Source organism: Lethenteron reissneri, unplaced genomic scaffold (genome assembly GCF_015708825.2).
Source record: "Lethenteron reissneri isolate LAM-NWPU_2019-01 unplaced genomic scaffold, ASM1570882v1 scaffold_1845, whole genome shotgun sequence".
NCBI classification, from domain to species: Eukaryota; Metazoa; Chordata; class Hyperoartia; order Petromyzontiformes; family Petromyzontidae; genus Lethenteron; species Lethenteron reissneri.
The window spans coordinates 268,278-280,929 of record NW_026891603.1 but is presented as its reverse complement, the minus strand read 5'-3'; positions in this window follow the sequence as shown (position 1 = coordinate 280,929).

Sequence of the window (12,652 nt, the reverse complement as noted above, 5' to 3'; positions counted from 1 at the left end):
AAACATAACATACCAATGAAAATACAACTGTGTAATTAAAATTATAAATCCGACCGCGCCAAGAATCGATTCTCTGAATCTCGAAAAGGAATCGAATGTTGTAGATTCATTTAGAATCGCCTTATTTCCGTTTAATAAAGTTGGTTATAGAGTTGATATAAACTGCTACGAATGGGAAATATCCGGCGTTGACCGGGGCTAAAATATAATTAAAAACTCCTGAAAACTTTAAAACATAACATAACAATGAAAATAAAACTCTGTAATTAAAAATGGAAACCTCCTATGCGCCAGGAATCGATTCTTTGAATCGCGCAAAGGAATCATCAAAGGTTGTAGATTCCTTTAGGAGCGCCTTTAACATGTGGTGAGGGGTGAGTGGTGAGGGAGAGAGTGGTGAGGGGGAGAGTGGTGAGGGGGAGAGTGGTGAGGGAGAGAGTGGTGAGAGTGGTGAGGGGGAGAGTGGTGAGGGGGAGAGTGGTGAGGGAGAGAGTGGTGAGGGGGAGAGTGGTGAGGGGGAGAGTGGTGAGGGGGAGAGTGGTGAGGGGGAGAGAGGTGAGGGGGAGAGTGGTGAGGGGGAGAGTGGTGAGGGGGAGAGTGGTGAGGGGGAGAGTTGTGAGGGAGAGAGTGGTGAGGGAGAGAGTGGTGAGGGGGGAGAGTGGTGAGGGGGAGAGTGGTGAGGGAGAGAGTGGTGAGGGGGAGAGTGGTGAGGGAGGAGAGTGGTGAGGGAGAGGTGGTGAGGGGGAGATGTGGTGAGGGGAGAGAGTGGTGAGGGGAGAGAGTGGTGAGGGAGAGGAGTGGTGAGGGAGAGAGTGGTGAGGGGGGGAGAGTGGTGAGGGGGAGAGTGGTGGGGGAGAGTGGTGAGGAGAGTAGGTGGAGGGGGAGAGATGGTGAGGGAGAGAGTGGTGAGGGGGGAGAGTGGTGAGGGAGAGAGTGGTGAGGAGAGTGGTGGGGGAGAGTGGTGGTGAGGGAGAGAGGTGGTGAGGGGAGAGTGGTGAGGGGGAGAGTGGTGAGGGGGAGAGGTGAGGGAGAGTGGTGGTGAGGGGAGTGGTGGTGAGGGAGATGGTGGTGAGGGGAGAGTGGTGAGGGGGAGAGTGGGGAGGGGGATGAGAGTGGGAGGGGGGAGAGTGGTGAGGGGAGAGAGTGGTGAGGGAGAGTGGAGAGTGGTGAGGGGAGAGTGGTGAGGGGGAGTGGTGAGGGGCGAGTGGTGAGGTGGGAGGGAGAGTGGTGAGGGAGGGAGGGAGAGTGGTGAGGGGAGAGTGGTGAGGGAGAGAGTGGTGAGGGGGAGAGTGGTGAGGGGGAGAGTGGTGAGGGGGAGAGTGGTGAGGGGGAGAGTGGCGAGGGGGAGAGTGGCGAGGGGGAGAGTGGCGAGGGGGAGAGTGGTGAGAGTGGTGAGCGGGAGAGTGGTGAGGGGGAGAGTGGTGAGGGGGAGAGTGGTGAGGGGGAGAGTGGTGAGAGTGGTGAGGGGGGAGAGTGGTGAGGGGGAGAGTGGTGAGAGTGGTGAGAGTGGTGAGGGGGAGAGTGGTGAGGGGGGAGAGTGGTGAGAGTGGTGAGGGGGAGAGTGGTGAGGGGGAGAGTGGTGAGGGGGAGAGTGGTGAGAGTGGTGAGAGTGGTGAGGGGGGAGAGTGGCGAGGGGGAGAGTGGCGAGGGGGAGAGTGGCGAGGGGGAGAGTGGCGAGGGGGGGAGAGTGGTGAGAGTGGTGAGGGGGGAGAGTGGTGAGAGGGAGAGTGGTGGGGGAAGAGTGGTGAGGGGGAGAGTGGTGAGAGTGGTGAGGGGGAGAGTGGCGAGGGGAGAGTGGTGAGGGGGAGAGTGGTGAGGGGGAGAGTGACGAGGGGGAGAGTGGTGAGGGGGAGAGTGGTGAGGGGGAGAGTGGTGAGGGGGAGAGTGGTGAGAGTGGTGAGGGGGAGAGTGGCGAGGGGGAGAGTGGCGAGGGGGAGAGTGGTGAGGGAGAGAGTGGTGAGGGGGAGAGTGGTGAGGGGGAGAGTGGTGAGGGAGAGAGTGGCGAGGGGGAGAGTGGTGAGGGGGAGAGTGGTGAGGGGGAGAGTGGTGAGAGTGGTGAGGGGGAGAGTGGCGAGGGGGAGAGTGGCGAGGGGGAGAGTGGCGAGGGGGAGAGTGGTGAGAGTGGTGAGGGGGAGAGTGGTGAGGGGGAGAGTGGTGAGGGGGAGAGTGGTGAGGGGGAGAGTGGTGAGGGGGAGAGTGGTGGTGGTGTGGGTGAGTGGTGAGGGGGAGGTTGAGTGGTGAGGGTGAGTGGGGAGGGTGAGTGGCGGTTGTTAGTGGTGATTAGTGAGGGGTGAGTGGTGAGGGTTAGTGGTGAGCATGAGTGGTGAGGGTGAGTGTTGAGCGTGAGTGGTGAGGGTGAGTGGTGATTGTTGAGGGTGTGATTGGTGAGGATGAGTGGTGAGTAGTGAGGGTGAGTGGTGAGGGTGAGTGGTGAGTGGTGAGGGTGAGTGGCGGTTGTGAGTGGTGATTAGTGAGGGGTGAGTGGTGAGGGTGAGCGTGAGTGGTTAGGGTGAGTGGTGAGGGTGAGCAGTGAGGGTGAGCAGTGAGTGGTGATTGGTGAGGGTGTGATTGGTGAGGATGAGTGGTGAGTGGTCAGGGTGAGTGGTAAGGGTGAGTGGTGAGCGGTGAGGGTGAGTGTTGAGGGTGAGTGGTGAGTGGTTAGGGTGAGTAGTGAGGGTGAGTGGTGAGCGTGAGTGGTGAGCGTGACTGGTGAGGGAGAGTGGTGAGGGAGAGTGGTGAGGGAGAGTGGTGAGGGAGAGTGGTGAGGGAGAGTGGTGAGGGTGAGTGGGGAGGGTGAGTGGCGGTTGTTAGTGGTGATTAGTGAGGGGTGAGTGGTGAGGGTGAGCGTAAGTGGTGAGGTTGAGTGGTGAGCAGTGAGGGTGAGTGGTGATTGGTGAGGGTGTGATTGGTGAGGATGAGTGGTGAGGGTGAGTAGTGAGGGTGAGTGGTTGTTGTGAGGGTGAGTGGTTGTTGTGAGGGTGCGTGGTGAGGTTGAGTGGTAAGAGTGAGTGGTGAGGGTGAGTGACGGTTGTGAGAGGTGATTAGTGAGTGGTGAGGGTGAGTGGTGAGGGTTAGTGGTGAGGGTGAGTGGCGGTTGTGAGTGGTGATTAGTGAGGGGTGAGTGGTGAGGGTGAGCGTGAGTGGTGAGGGTGAGTGGTGAGGGTGAGCGGTGAGGGTGAGCAGTGAGGGTGAGTGGTGATTGGTGAGGATGTGATTGGTGAGGATGAGTGGTGAGTGGTCAGGGTGAGTGGTGAGCGGTGAGGGTGAGTGTTGAGGGTGAGTGGTGAGCGGTGAGGGTGAGTGTTGAGGGTGAGTGGTGAGTAGTGAGGGTGAGTGGTGAGCGTGACTGGTGAGTGGTGAGGGTGAGTGGTGAGGGAGAGTGGTGAGGGAAAGTGGTGAGGGTGAATGGTGAGGGTGAGTGGTGAGGGTGAATGGTGAGGGTGAGTGGTGAGGGTGAGTGGTGATTGGTGAGGGTGAGTGGTGAGGGTGAGTGGGGAGGGTGAGTGGCAGTTGTGAGTGGTGATTAGTGAGAGGTGAGTGGTGAGGGTGAGCGTGAGTGGTGAGGGTGAGGTTGAGTGGTGAGCGGTGAGGGTGAGCGGTGAGGGTGAGCAGTGAGGGTGAGTGGTGATTGGTGAGGGTGCGATTGGTGAGGATGAGTAGTGAGGGTGAGTGGTTGTTGTGAGGGTGAGTGGTGAGGGTGAGTGATGAGGGTGAGTGGTAAGAGTGAGTGGTGAGGGTGAGTGACGGTTGTGAGAGGTGATTAGTGAGTGGTGAGGGTGAGTGGTGAGGGTTAGTGGTGAGCATGAGTGGTGAGGGTGAGTGTTGAGCGTGAGTGGTGAGGGTGAGTGGTGATTGTTGAGGGTGTGATTGGTGAGGATGAGTGGTGAGTGGTCAGGGTGAGTGGTGAGGGTGAGTGGTGAGATGTGAGGGTGAGTGTTGAGGGTGAGTGGTGAGTAGTGAGGGTGAGTGGTGAGCGTGACTGGTGAGTGGTGAGGGAGAGTGGTGAGGGAGAGTGGTGAGGGTGAATGGTGAGGGTGAGTGGTGAGTGGTGAGTGGCAAGTGGTGAGGGTGAGTGGTGATTGGTGAGGGTGTGATTGGTGAGGATTAGTGGTGAGGGTGAGTAGTGAGGGTGAGTGCTGAGCGGTGAGGGTGAGTGGTTGTTGTGAGGGTGAGTGGTGAGTGGTGATTGTTGAGGGTGTGATTGGTGAGGATGAGTGGTGAGTAGTGAGTGGTGACGGTGAGTGTTGAGGGTGAGTGGTGAGTGGTGAGGGTGAGTGGCGGTTATGAGTGGTGATTAGTGAGGGGTGAGTGGTGAGGGGTGAGTGGTGAGGGTGAGCGTGAGTGGTGAGGGTGAGCAGTGCGGGTGAGTGGTGATTGGTGAGGGTGTGATTGGTGAGGATGAGTGGTGAGTGGTCAGGGTGAGTGGTGAGGGTGAGTGGTTGTTGTGAGGGTGAGTGGTGAGGATGAGTGGTGAGGGTGAGTGGCAGTTGTGAGTGGTGATGGGTGAGTGGTGAGTGGTGAGGGTGAGTGGTGAGGGTGAGTGGTGAGGGTGAGTGCTGAGTGGGGAGGGTGAGTGGTGAGAGAGTGGTTAGTTTTGAGGGTGAGTGGTGAGGTTGAGTGGTGAGGGTTAGTGGAGAGTGGTGAGTGGTGATTGGTCAGTGGTGATTGGTGAGGATGAATGGTGAGTAGTGAGGGTGAAGTTGAGTGGTGAGGGTGATTGGTGGTTGTGACGGTGAGTGGTGAGGGTGAGTGGTGAGGGTGAGTGGTGAGGCTGAATGGTGAGGGTGAATGGTGAGAGTGAGTGGTGAGGGAGAGTGGTGAGTGAGAGTGGTGAGGGTTAGTGGTGAGGGTTAGTGGTGAGAGTGAGTGGTGAGGGTGAGTGGTGATTGGTGAGTGGTGAGGGTGAGTGGTGAGGGTGAGTGGTGAGGGTGAGTGGTGAGGGAGATTGGTGAGGGAGGTTGGTGAGTGGTGAGTTGTGAGGGTGAATGGTGAATAGTGAGTGGGAGTGGTGAGTGGTGAGGATGAGTGGTAAGGGTGAGTTGTGAGTGGTGAATGGTGAGGGTGAATGATGAGTACAGTCAATATGCACTGCTGTTATCATACCAGGTACCACCACCACAATATGTACTCCTCTCATCATAGCAGATACCACCACAGCAGTATGCACTGCTGTAATCATAGCAGGTTCCACCACAATATGCACTGCTGTCATCATAACAGGTACCAACACAGCAGTATGCACTGCTGTAGTGATAGCAGGTACGACCTCAGTCGGTATATACTGCTGTAGCGATAGTAGATACTGCTATCGAGTTGGTAGATACCGCTATAGTAAATACTAAAACAGTCAGTATATACCGCTACAGTCAGTCAATACTGCTACAGTCAGTATATACTACTATACAGTCAGTACATACTGCTACGGTGAGTAGCTACTAGAGTCAGTAGATACTATTATAGAGTGAGTAGATACTGCTATAGATTTTGTAGTTACTACTATAGTCAGTGGATACAACTATAGAGTCAGCAGATACTATACAGTTAGTCGTTACGAGTATATAGTCGGTAGATACTACTGTAGGCCCAGTAAATACTACTATGGTCAGTAGTTATTACAGTCACTAAATACTACTACACAGTCAGTAGCTACTACTGGCTCAGTAGATACTACGGTACAGTCAGTAGATACTACTACAGAGTCAATAGATACCACTTCCTCTGTTGTATGTAAGGTGTTGTTAGTATATATACCTACGAGGGGTAAAGATATTTTTTTAGGGGGGGGGGGGAGACCGCAATTTTCGGAAACCTTTTGACATCAACTATTGTTGTATATGTTGGTTATGAAATTTTTTATAAAAATAATAAAAATTAATAATTTTCCGAAAAATGCGCAAATCGCATTAATTATGATAGTGTGTGTATTAACATGCATAAATTATGACAATGCGTGTAATTATATGCATAAATTATGATAATCGTAGTAATTTATGCAGATGCTTGCGATTATGTTAATGTGTGCAGTTATGTTAATTAGGCTTGGTTTCGTTTATCCAGGGTTATATCAATCAGGATAGCACGATTATCGTCGATTAAACATTTACTGATTATCTTAGTGTGTTTATATTATTTTAATTCTCCAGGTTCAGATCTCATCACAGGATACAGTTGTCAAGAATAAGACAGTTTTGCATGGACTTGGAAAGAAGCACTCGAACAGTTGGTGTTAAGCAATTTTAATTCTAAACAAGCACATGACACTCTAGTATGCGAAAGCGAGTATACGTCAATAAATTCATGGGCAATCTTATGCAATTAACGAAATTGAATGACTAAAAATACTTCATCATTGGCGAAATTATGCAGTTAACGAAAATGAATGACTAAACATTTCTTATTCATGCAGCTCGACGGCAGCAACTGCTTTGCACGATCAGTTGATATTGAACGCACCACCTCGAAATGGCAACCCTTTTTGAAACGCAAAGACAGTTTTTCTTTTAAAGTCTTATTCGTGTGCGTGCTGTGTGTGCGTTGTCCCCTCGTAATATTAATTGTGTCGTTAGCTTGTGTGGTGTAGGAGGATACAAACAGCGGCCAGGTGTTCCTCTCGATTGGGCGTGGCCGCCGCAAGCTCCTGCTGCTCCCTCGCTCGGCGTGTCGCTCGGCTTTTTGCTCTCTCTCTCTCTCTCCACTGCTGGATTGAGCGGCGTTGGCACGATGTTCTCCTTGAAGATGCTCGGTCGCTCGTGTCGCTCGGTGTCGCTCCGTGTCGCTCGGTGGCGCACGGTGGCGCCCGGTGGCGCAGGGTGGCGCAGGGTGGCGCACGGTGGCGCAAGGTGGCGCACGCGCTTTCTTGGTGGCAGCCCCCGGCTTCTCCACTGCTCGATTGATTGTTGAGTCGGCACGATGCTCGCTTGGTCGATCTGGACGTCTTGTGTGTTCACACTGGTCGTTGGTCGGTGTGCCCTCAGGCACACGGCGCATTCGATGGCGCTGTCCTCTCCCTCGCAGCCGTTTGACCAGGCTTCCTCCACTGCTTCGCGCTCTCTGCTTTGCTCGCTTGGTCGACGCTTGGCGATCTCCGCCCTTTTACAGGTTGATTGCTTGTCGTCACTCGTCACTCTCTCTCTGCTCCGTGCTTCCCCTTGTTCGTGCGGCTGCCAGCTTTACTCGCACTTAACTTCGTTCTGCGAGAAGCGACATCTGCTATCAGCATCGGTGTTTCGTTTCCTCACGACGCTCCGCCAGCCGGAGCACGGCTGAAACCCAGCCCCGACCCAGGTTGAACTCAGACTTCTGCGACTCGAACGACCCCTCCTCGTTCCATCTCTCCTCGAGGCACGATCTGCCCCAACTCTCTTGCGAGCCCCGTCGCAACGCTGCGTCGCACGCCGAGTTGCGAGACTGAGCACGACTCAACCCAGACTGCTCGTTCGCTGTGTGTGTCTAACTTAAACGTGACTCCCTTCTCTCTCTCCGCGTCTCTTGCGAGAGAAAACAAACAACAAAACAGATGTCTTTGGAATGTCAGGCACCGATTCCCCCCTGTGACCTTTTTGATCCCTCCTTGCTTGCCCTGCGTGGGTCATTCTGAGGTCAGACACCGCTGGAAGACAAAGGTGGTCGAGGAGATGTATGCAATACATTATGTGGTCCTGTATGTTACATTTATTCTTGAGTTATATTTTAATGTCCTGAGGTTAAGTGCAACTAAGTTTCCACTTATGCTTCCTTAACTGTTGGAATTCGTAATTATTATTTTTTTGGTCAGGTAGATAGAAACATACAATACAAAAATAATATATATACGGTGAATACGAGAAATACAAGGGAATTACTAATAAAAAGCCCCTATTGTTTGTTGGTTCATTCTTTCTGTTAAGTTTCTACTTTTCGGTTAGGAAAACGCCAAGAAAACGCGAAGCTTCAACCGTCATTCACTCTGCACCTTATCTGTACATCTCCAGATGTCTCGGGAGGTTTAGTCCATACATCTTTTTGTCCGTCTGGATGTCTATGACCTTTTTGTGACCGAATTCCTATCATTTCAACCGCCCTCCATGTCTCATGGACTCCCGGTGTGCCCGTGAGTTGTTTTCATTATTTAATTTTAAAAAAAAAATAGATGTTAAAAAAAAATATTTTTTTCTTAATTATTCTTAATATTAATAACGGAAAACAGGGCATAGATACAACAGTCCGCCCTTTTGAAAATTATCAGTGGTTGATTCGGCCACTGGCGAATTTTCAAACAAAGTAAATGCCCTGTTTTTTTTTGTTATAAATCCATCAGCCGCCCTCACTCTCGGCGGTTATTTCTTACGACGCGCGTGCACGTATTACAGTCTTGATATGGTTACATTTGAATTGAGTAAAGAAAATTAAACAAACGTTAAACATCGATATTGCGTTACATCGGTTCTCATACATCATAACTCTGACGAATGTTCATTTTTGTTTTTGCTTAACATGGTTACATTTGAATTGAGCAAAGAAAATTAAACAAACGTTAAACATCGATATCACCAGTTACATGGTTCTCATACATCATAACTCCGACGAATATTCATTTTTGTTTTTGTTAAATCCTGGGAAACGCTAGGTAGCGGTTTCGAACGCATTTATGCGTTACCTTCCTCATGTTGCCTCGTTTACCACTTATCACTTTGATAATTCGATCACGGTTTTCGGGTTCGTTTTTGTAGTTTCCTCTCTCACTCTCTCGCGTCGTGGGAGTGTGTGGTGAAAAATTGTGCTGCACGTAACCAGAATTCGCGCACACGACCCATTTTGACACTTGGTTCGTGGCATTCGCTCTCTCTGCGATTACATGCACATTTGCCGAGTCAGTGTGTCGACTTAATTCTGTGCCTCGTAATGTTGCCCTCTTTGTTTTTACGAGTGTGTTAGATTCCAACACCATTCCTGATATGTCATGAACATTCGTCTCCATTTTAGCACTCCGATCCACATACATTTTGGTTTCCCTTGGATATTTTCCATTCAAAGGCTCACGCCTGCGCTCCTCAGGGCGTGTCTCTGTGTTCTCTCTTTGTCTCTGCTGTCTGCTATCCACCGTCCGATCACACTTCAATTCAGCCCTGTCACTTGCAGCCTGCTCAGGGTTTAACACCTCGGCGGGTGGGGCGCGTGTTGGCCGCTCGCTCGCACTCACTGTGGATGGTTCATCACGTATTTGGACCGCATTCTGTGTTATTCCTCTATTCCCTCTTGGTATAGCCGGTGGAGGAATTGGTCGGAATTGGATCGATTGTGTTTGACCTCCCATCCTGCGATTCTCCTGAATGTTCGCATCCATACCTCCGCGGTCTGTGTAACACCTTCCCGCTAGGTGGTTATCTTGCCATCTCTGTGCGTAATTTGAACCTTGCGTGTGTCGTGGGATGGGGTGTTGATATGGTTCTGCTCTGAACCTCTCCCTCCTGCGATTCTCGTGCATTTTTAGCCCAGTATTTCTCCCATTTGGGTGCCAAATTTTTCCTGGATTGTTACCTCGCCATCTTTGTGGGTAATTTTGATCTTGTGTGTGTCGTGGCATGGGGTGTTGGTATGGTTCTATTCTGAACCTCCCCCTCCTGCGATTCTCCTGAATGTTCGGCTTTGTGCCGCTCTCATTCTCGTGCCAACCTCTCTCTGGGTTATTTTGCCATGGGTGCGTGCGTTTCTGCTCTGTCCTGCATTGTGGGACTGCTCGGTGATTTTTATTCCTCTCTGAGAGGCTGGGTTCCTCATCCCTCTCCCTGTGTTCTGGATCCGAATTATGATTCTTAGCTCTGTACAACCATGCCATGTACGCCTTGCTCTCTATGCGGCGTAAGGATGCGGTTTCTGGATTCAAAACCATCCTCACCCTTTCTGTAATCTCTGGGCTCAAGGATTCAAAAAACATAATTTTGAACATTTTATCTCCTTCGTGGTATTGATTCACATCGCCTGCATAATACGCTCTTTTAAATTGGACGAGGTAGTCACGTGGATCTTGGTCCATGCCCTGGGTCATCGATTTTACAGCATAAAACCCCTCAGTGAGTGTCGAATATTCTCCAAACTTCCGAATCACTGCCAGGCTCAATTGTTTAAAATCATTTCTAACCTTGTGTGGTAGTGACTTTACCCATGGAATAGATTCTTTATGTAAGGTCCGTTTCAACAAACTCGCTTTTTCATCCCGTCTCCTCAGCCCTCTAATCATTGCCTCCTCTTCTACGGTTGCGATATGTGTGTGGATATCCATAGTCTTATTGTGGGGGTCAAAATCGGGAATTCTGACTAGAGCCTTGTCCATCAATTTAAGGGTTTTACTGGTGAATAGGTATTCCGAAAGTTGATTGCCGACAGCGTCATCATCAAACAAGTTATCATCAGGCAATCTGTCACTTTGGTCTGTGCTGTGTCGCTTGTGTTTAAGTGGTGTGCATTTTCTGTGTGCGCGCCCAGTGCCGTGTCGCTCGTGTTGCCATTTCCCTTCAGTTTTTGCCTCTGCCCTTAGTGTACCATGTCCTGTCGACTTTACTTTAACATTTTTCCTCCCTCTATCTGTGAAGTTGTCAGTCTCACATGTTTTTGTTTGCATATGTATCTCTCCATCCCTTCTCTCGAATTGTGAGGGTTTCCCTTTATCAAGGATTTTTTGTTCGATATCCATAATTTTTGTGCGATTAGTCCCTGGACTCTGTCCACGTACCCAAGAGTGTGATTTAATGTTACTTCCATATTTATTCTGTGGATCAACATCTGTGAGTTTCGCTGGTGTCGCGAGCCCAGATTTCTCCTTCCTTACGATGGTGTGAGGACATTTTTCCTCGTTTATTAAAGACGATTTCTCTCCTGTTTCCTTTCCGAATTTTTCCTCATTCCACAATCCCTGTCTGTATGCCTGTGTGAGAAGGTATGAGTCCTGTCCTGCCTTCTCTGCAGTTTTTGCATCGTGTTCGCCTTCGTTACATTTTATCCAGTCAATTAGTTTCCCCCGAGGTGTGTTCGTGTTATCGATACAGCTCCCTTCCCATATGTCTCTCTGACTGTAATGCTTTGTAACAGATTGGTCGGTACGTTTAAATACGAGCTCCCCGTATCCCGTAACCCATTCAAAAATTATTCTTAATCCCAGCATCTCAAAAGTGTGGCGCGAGTTACTTTGACATTCCCTTTCAGAGTGCATATAAAACAATTATCTCACAGAGTGTAGTCAATTTGACTCGAGCTATCCTGTACTTTTCCGATTCAGAGTGCGTACCTCTAACACCATTTATCACAGGATGCAATCGGTTTGATACGGTATTATCTTAATTCCACTCTCTGTTTCAACCTGCTATTCTGGGTTTTAACCTTAGAGGGCGTTTTTTTTTTTCGCCCGTTTATAATCACCATGCAATGTTCGATCCCGATATTCTGGTTAACACGTAGTGGTTCATTCCATCATCCATGCAAAACACTGTCTGTGAGAGATCCCGGACGACGCCACCCATTATGTTGTATGTGTTGTGATTATGAAATTTTGATGAAAATAATAAAAATTAATAATTTTCCGAAAAATGCGCAAATCGCATTAATTATGATAGTGTGTGTATTAACATGCATAAATTATGACAATGCGTGTAATTATATGCATAAATTATGATAATCGTAGTAATTTATGCAGATGCTTGCGATTATGTTAATGTGTGCAGTTATGTTAATTAGGCTTGGTTTCGTTTATCCAGGGTTATATCAATCAGGATAGCACGATTATCGTCGATTAAACATTTACTGATTATCTTAGTGTGTTTATATTATTTTAATTCTCCAGGTTCAGATCTCATCACAGGATACAGTTGTCAAGAATAAGACAGTTTTGCATGGACTTGGAAAGAAGCACTCGAACAGTTGGTGTTAAGCAATTTTAATTCTAAACAAGCACATGACACTCTAGTATGCGAAAGCGAGTATACGTCAATAAATTCATGGGCAATCTTATGCAATTAACGAAATTGAATGACTAAAAATACTTCATCATTGGCGAAATTATGCAGTTAACGAAAATGAATGACTAAACATTTCTTATTCATGCAGCTCGACGGCAGCAACTGCTTTGCACGATCAGTTGATATTGAACGCACCACCTCGAAATGGCAACCCTTTTTGAAACGCAAAGACAGTTTTTCTTTTAAAGTCTTATTCGTGTGCGTGCTGTGTGTGCGTTGTCCCCTCGTAATATTAATTGTGTCGTTAGCTTGTGTGGTGTAGGAGGATACAAACAGCGGCCAGGTGTTCCTCTCGATTGGGCGTGGCCGCCGCAAGCTCCTGCTGCTCCCTCGCTCGGCGTGTCGCTCGGCTTTTGCTCTCTCTCTCTCTCTCCACTGCTGGATTGAGCGGCGTTGGCACGATGTTCTCCTTGAAGATGCTCGGTCGCTCGTGTCGCTCGGTGTCGCTCCGTGTCGCTCGGTGGCGCACGGTGGCGCCCGGTGGCGCAGGGTGGCGCAGGGTGGCGCACGGTGGCGCAAGGTGGCGCACGCGCTTTCTTGGTGGCAGCCCCCGGCTTCTCCACTGCTCGATTGATTGTTGAGTCGGCACGATGCTCGCTTGGTCGATCTGGACGTCTTGTGTGTTCACACTGGTCGTTGGTCGGTGTGCCCTCAGGCACACGGCG